The following is a 7403-nucleotide window of genomic DNA, read 5'->3' as shown; positions in this document are numbered from 1 at the left end:
CTTCAAAAGCCCATGTTGACCAAGATTCTTAAATTGGTCTAGGTGCTTGGGTCAGCCAATTTTTTTTTAATTTTTTTTTTTTGGTCTGGCCATGACGACAGTGGGTCCTAAGTACTGAAGATATAACGTGACTATCGTGGTTTTTGGCCACCACGCTTTATCCAGTATTGGCCTTACAGCTCATTAAAGTGGCTTTTCCGTAATATACTCTTGAATTCTGCACGGTTTCTGCTGGCGATGCCATGGCTATGCGCCGTGTCTTGTTTATATCATCCGCTCAATAACGTGTCGTATACGATATGTAACCGTGGCCACCAATCAGTGGCCACTTCAGTGAGTTGACATGCATAATGCTGCAGTCGCGTCTTGTCCTCCATAATGACGTGCCATACACAACACACAACTGTGGTAACCAGTCGCAGGTCACAATGGTGACGTCATGTACTAGACGTCACTGCTGCTGACAACAATTGGCTGACGTGCTTGTGTACAGTGGACGACGTGTCATTGTGCTGAGGATGTAAACCAGATACAGTGCAGAATTGAAATGGTAAGTATATTACATCTTTAGTGCAATGTTCAAAAATATGTTACAGAGGAGGCAATTCCAATACACACGTAGGGCATAGATAGGCCCAGTGCATGATACACCAAGGGTCGTGTGGTTGCCTTGGTAACTACCGCCCAGGATGCCCTAGCATAGCTACGCCCGATGTTAGAGCCGACTTGGAGGGAAGTTTTAAAGGGGTTGTACAAGATTAGAAGAAGGTGGCTGCTATCTTTCAAAAATGGCACCACTGGTGTCCATGGGTTGTGTTCAGTATTACAGCTCAGCTATGTTGAAGTGAATGAGGCTGAGCTGTAATACCACACACGACCTGTGGACATGTGTGGTGCTGTTTTTGGAAGAAAGCAGCCATGTTTTTCTAATCTTGTACAACCCAAGTTAAGCTTTGACTTCTCTCCTTTGGTCGTCTTTCTATGAATTTCAGCTACTTTTGGTGGGGGAATTCCAGCTGGCAGATACTAGGGTCTAGGTTAGGGCTTTACAGTGAAAAGTCGATGTTTCAAGGTTGCTTGCGACCATTTCCCGTAGGCCTTGTTGAGACGAATGTAGGGAAACTCGGCTGTGGAAAAACTGCAGTTTTTCACGTCTGTGTTGCCCCCGTGTGGGTCCTGGTTTCACGGATCCCTGTCGACTTGAGTATGGAGGGATCCATGAAAACAAAGGATAATAGGACATGTCCTTTTTCTGCCTACTTCAGAAAACCCATTTTCATACACCCATTTAGGGAATTGTGATTTAGTAGGGCCGGGTTCTCATCTCTTGGCCAGCGTGGTTATGAAGAGCGTCTCTCGCTCTGGTGGAGCGGTCACGTCCTATATTACACAGACAACCCATTGGTATGAAGGGGCATTGTGGAATACTTCATTTATTTTTGTAGGGAATGTCCAATGCGGAGAACCCCTTTAAAGTCTGAGACACGTCAGCATTTCAGAATGAGCGGTTTGCAAATTTAACACTTTGAGGGTAGGGGACAAAGTAGTCCGTATGATCATCCATCGTCACAGACCCCCAGATAGTGACCCTCGATTCTCACCATTGCTGTAATATAGGTTCAACAGGGTCTAGCCCTGACAATCAGAGGAGGTTCTTGTGGGAGAATGGCTTAGGCATCATGTACAGGACTGTTTCCGTTTTGGCAGAACGCAAAACACATCCTAGTGGCTTCCGTGTGCCATCCATTTTTCTAATGTTTTTTTTTTTTGCAGACCCATACACTATAATGGGTTGGATGGATCACGTACACAAATAAGAATAGGACATGTTCTATAATTTTGTGGAATGGACAAACAGATGTGTACGTGGCCCCATAAAAATGAATGGTTCAGTATACTATCTGCAAAAAAATGGTCGTGTGCACGATCCCTTAGGGTATGTTCCCACAGGGTGGATTTGCTGCGTAGAAGCACACCGCGTATACGCCCTGTTCATGGCATGGAATTCCGGCCGCAAATCGACACCGAATTGTGGTGCAGTTTTTCTGCCGCAATGTCTGCTACAGAAAGCTGCACGTAAAAAATAATAATAAAAAAAAAGTTTATACTTACCTGTAGCCATGGCAATGCATCCCTCTGCCAATCTGAAGCCCAACCTCCTGGGATGAGGTCTCATCCCATGTGATCACTGCATCCTGTGAATGGCAACAACGGTCACATGGGCTGAAACCTCATCCCAGGAGGCCGGCCTGGACGAAGAAACACAGAATTCTGGGTAAGTATAAGATTTTCTTTCTGAGTTGTGATTTTTGCGGCGGAATGGCAGCTTTTTCGCCGCAAAAATATCAACATCTACTGTTTTCCCACCCTATTAAATTCAATTGGAAAAACCTGCAACAAAAAAAGCCGCGTTTACCAATCGGATTCCACCTTTCATATTTCAGGGGCCCTTTGGAAAATGAAAGCAGCAATCTGATTGGTTGCTATGGGTTACTACTCTGCTTAACCTTTACACCAGTTTTGAGAAATCTGCCCCCATTTTGTGTTTTCCTTGGGACACTGGATCACTTCCTAGATGCAATTCTTCAAAGAATACCTCCGCACCAAGGCGTGCGATCCTGAATGCCACCATGTTTTTTCTTACAAATTCTGTGTACAGTCAGAGACAGATTGCTATGTACATACTTTACATTAGACTACGGCCGCCGTATTACCATCTGTATATGGCTCAGTGAATGGGGCCTTAGGACTAGTTCACACACATAAATTTATGTGGGCACTTCTAGGCTAAATTCATACGTAATATTGCGGAGTTTCCGTGCGTTTTACAGTAGACTCAAAGTTGATGAGAATTGAACAAATATCCACGCGCTGTGAAAAAATTGTATGCGTTTTTCAATGCGGTTGCATTTCTTATCACGATCGCATAAAAAAACCACACCCAGAATCACGGAAAAACGGCATACAGTTTTTGATGCGGTTTAAGGCCCCATGCACCCAACCAGAGTTCTCATCCGTAATTACGGATGAAATTGCGGACCCATTCATTGCTATTGACCACAGACACCTTTCCGTATATTTACGGATGTCTGTCCGGGCTGTAGAAATGATCTTCAAAATATAGAACATGTCCTATTCTTGTCTGCAATTACATCACGGGTTCCACATTTGCGGACTGCTACGGATGTGCATCCGTATTTGCGGACAGTAGAAACCATTAGGGTACGTTCACACGCTGAGTCAAAAACCTCTGAAAATACAGAGCAGTTTTCAAGGGAAAAACGGCTCCTGATTTTCAGACATTTTTTAAGCCTGATTTTACGGCCGTTTTTGGAGCTGTTTTCAATAGTCAATGGAAAACGGCTCGAAAAACGTCCCAAGAAGTGACCTGCACTTCTTTTTTGCGGCCGTTTTTTTACGCGGCTGTTTTTCAAAACGGCCGCGTAAAAAAACGACCCATCGGAACAGAACGCCATTTTTTCCATTGCAATCAATGGGCAGATGTTTGGAGGCGTTCTGCTTCCGATTTTTTGTCAGTTTTTCGGGCGTTTACGGAAATACGAAAATAGGCCGTATGAACATACCCTTACAGTCGTGTGGATGAGGCCTTAACCACACTTCAACTGCAACTTCTGAATAGACCCTTGGGCTGGGTTCACACGTCGCAGGCAAAAAAATACGCATTTTAACTGCGTCCTGTAAACCCAGCCTAATGGTGAATTAACATGAGATGTTTTTGGCCTCGTGGTAAAAAACGCAAAAAACATTTTTGCCTGTTTTACAGGTGAAACTTGTAAGATTAATGTGTTTTTTCTATGCACAGGCAAATAATGCAATGTAAACCGCAGCAATTCATGTTAGAACGGCACCTCAACTGCAACGTATGAATGTAGCCTAAGGCCCCATGCACACAACCGTATATTTCATCCGTAATTACGGACCCATTCATTTCTATTGGCCACGGACACCTTTCCGTATTTTTACGGATGGGTGTCTGTGCTGAAAAAATTATAGAACCCGTCCTATTCCATAATTACGGCACGGACTCTCCCATAGAAGTCTATAGGTGCATCCGTAAACCGTCCGTATTTATGGAAGCGTTGCTAGGCAACATGTTGGTAACATCATTTGCAGCCTCCCTATTTTTTTACGGATCCGTATATACGGATGCAATACGGACCATATTTACGGACACCCTTCAAATACGGTCGTGTGCATGGGGCTTTAGGACCTATGAACAGGATCGTATTTTCATCCATCCATAAATACTGTCCATAAATATGGATCCGTAATCATCCGTAACTCATCCGTGTATACAAAAGGGTGTCCGTAAATATGGTCCGTATTGCATCCGTATTTGATCCGTATATACCGATCCGTAAAAAAACAGAGGGAGGCTGCAAATGATGCATAGCAATGTTTCCGTAAATACGGACGGTTTACCGGTGCACATCCGTAGTCGTCCGTATTTACAGAAGCGCCCTTAAGCTTCTATGGGATCGTCCGTGAGGTAATTACGGACAAGAATAGGACGGGTTCTATCATTATTTCAGCACAGACACCGATCAGTAAAAATACGGAAAGGTGTCCGTGGCCAATAGAAATGAATGGGTCCGTAATTACGGATGAAATATACGGTCGTGTGCATAGGGCCTTACTTGTTGCGGGCAAAATTCTCTTTTTTTTTTTGCCCGCAACCGCGATTTTGCTAAGATTTGATTTCTTTTTGATGCATTACTTCAAACCCGACGTGTGAATGGACCCTCAGGGTATGTTCACACATGGCAGATTTGTTGCACAAATCAAATCTGCTGACTGCGACTATAGCCATAGGGCTAATGCACACAACAATGGCGTCTACACGGACCCTGTACGGTGACACCCGGAGGCCCTATATTAAGCTTGTACATACTCTGGGTACTCCTGTACTGTATGGTGGAGAAATTTGGTCCAAAAATAGACAATCGCAGGATAAAAATAAAAGCTCCAACCTGTAATATTGCGCCACAGTCATATTCACAATCACAGGATCATAGGCAATAGTCATAGGAAGAGCGACGGCATTTTCTAGAATTACTGGCACGTAAATATTATATATGGCATTTCCAGACCGACCACATGTGACGACCCCGCTGGGAACGTTCATTCCGGTCGTGCAAGTTGTAACCACATCAACAATTCATCGGTTACTTAAAAGTGGGTGTGATCTCTAAATCAACTCATGTAATGACCTCATTAGGTTAACGATCCCAAGCTAGAAATCCTGTCCTTCCGCCTGGAAAATGGGGCAATAATACCACTGACCTGGAAGGTGTGTGATCGACCAGGTAAAGTACTACTACACCAATCATCTCCGTGATGAGCTCCTGTACAAGGGGACAGGGATATGGAGACTCCTGGCGCTGGTGATTTTGTGCATTTGCAGTAATGTCTATAAATGGTAGAACTGCTTAGACTATGAGCTGCTCCACTAATATTATGATTTAAAGGGGGACTGTTGCCTCATATATTTTTTTCAATATCACGTTCTATAAAAGGGTAGAGATTTTTTTTTGTTGGCGGTTTTAATGAAGGGTTTGTCATGTCTGCGCAGTTTCGCTTCCACCTGAAGTTCAACTCTCTGTCCCTTGCAGTACTACTTTCAACCACTCTGTCAAGTGGTATTTTCCAAAGACCCGAATGCAACAGCGCCACCAGCAATGAACTGTGATTCCGCCTTCCGACTGCTTTAAATTTATTTTTTGGAAGCAGAAAGGGGTTAACTATGGTTCTGTGAATGTATTGCAAATGTTGGGGGTTTAGGACTTTTCTCTAGTGTGTTTAAAACTGGACTGGTGGATTTGTGTCAGTTTTTTGCATTTTTATTTATTTCAGATGGACATTCCAGATTGGGAAATGGAGGCTGCAGAGAGCTCAGACGATGAGGTGAGGGTCTCCCCTATAGGTTCTGTCACGGTAATGCCTCATGTACATGGCAAGGCGGTGTGCACGGACCCTGTATGGCGGCATTTTGTGCGTGCTTTTTCTGTTGATTTTTAATTCCATGTGAAAAACTCCATACTTCGCGCACGCTGCGTTTGGAAAGAAAATGCCACTGACCACAAAATTACCTCCAACGCCCCAACCCAAAGCGGTTATATGGCGTGAATTTTATATTTCACTTTAGACATTAACGTAACATCTAGTGGTATTAAAAACTCGACCAAAAATACACGTGTTTTTGTTTTTTTTAGTAGGATTTTTTTTTGTGCCATTTTTCACATCATATGATTTAAAGTTTCCTCTTTGCAACATGTGATGTATTCTGAAAAAACGCTCCCAAAAAATGCAATACATATTCTTTATGCTTTGATCAGGTGAAAAAAAAAACCAAACAAACACGGCGGTCTAGGGGAAAAAACTGCCACTAAGGCTCTGTTCGTATCTGCGTTGGGGTCCAGTTCTGACTTTCCGTCAGAACTGGTTGACTACGCTATTGCTTTTGGCAAAACAACGGATCCGGTGCACAACCGAGACAAACGGAAACAATGGGCACCGGATCCGTCACCATTCACGTTTGTGTCTGGTCAGGGTCCCGTTCTGACGGAAAGCTCCGACGGAACGTCAGAACGGGAACCCAACGCAGATGTGAACAAAGCCGAAGTGGCTGAAAATATGGCAAAGCAACTCCATGCTGCGATTGAAAATAAAAAAAGCCGCCAAAAACAAACAAACTGTAGTGCGCTTAATATTTCCCTATTGACTTTCAGCAACATTTTTTTTACCGAAAACCCCCCAAAAAGCCGCGTTTACATGCCCATTCTACATGACCCCATGGCAAAAAACCTCTGTGAGCCCCCCGCATGAAACCTCCGGTACTATATGGGCCTATAGACTTCTATGGATGCCGTATTGTGGATCTAAACAACGCCAATACGTAACCCAGCCATGCGCATGAGCCCTACAACTCTGACATCCGGTTTGGATGATGCCGCTAATGGGGTGACGTTACGCATCGTTTTAGTGATATTTACCACTGATTTCTCTTTTGAAGGTCTCTGTAGATAAAAGCCGCCATTATCGCCTGGGCCCCGATAATCTCGATGACACCCTAGAATACGACCCCGCACCCTGTGACGCTGCTGCCCCTGGTTATGAAGAAGACGGTACCCCAGCAGCCTCAGAATAAATGGTGCGCTGTTCTAGATGGTGGTGCCCGAGGCCGGGTACAACCTACACACCACAGCACTATGATGAGGGCACAGTCTGGTGACGGCAATCTGGCAGTGACCACTAATAATAATGTCTCCCACTGAATTTTCTATGTTAATATTTATTAAGAATAAATTATTGATTGAACACGTGTGACGTCTGGGTCCCTCGTGTCTACCGGCTGCTCCCAGTTGTACCATATTAGAGTTTCA

General features: G+C 44.1%; 1 long non-coding RNA gene across 1 annotated transcript; it reads left to right on the top strand.

Moving 5' to 3' along the window:
• The first annotated feature begins 2187 nt into the window (after positions 1-2187).
• On the top strand, positions 2188-7342 carry LOC142658869 (uncharacterized). The gene is made up of 3 exons (XR_012850208.1): positions 2188-2275; positions 5875-5925; positions 7034-7342. It is a non-coding gene; the product is annotated as an uncharacterized LOC142658869 (long non-coding RNA).
• Positions 7343-7403: the final 61 nt, after the last annotated feature.

Source organism: Rhinoderma darwinii, chromosome 8 (genome assembly GCF_050947455.1).
Source record: "Rhinoderma darwinii isolate aRhiDar2 chromosome 8, aRhiDar2.hap1, whole genome shotgun sequence".
Lineage (NCBI taxonomy): Eukaryota > Metazoa > Chordata > Amphibia > Anura > Rhinodermatidae > Rhinoderma > Rhinoderma darwinii.
This window is presented reverse-complemented; position numbering and strand designations above follow the sequence as displayed.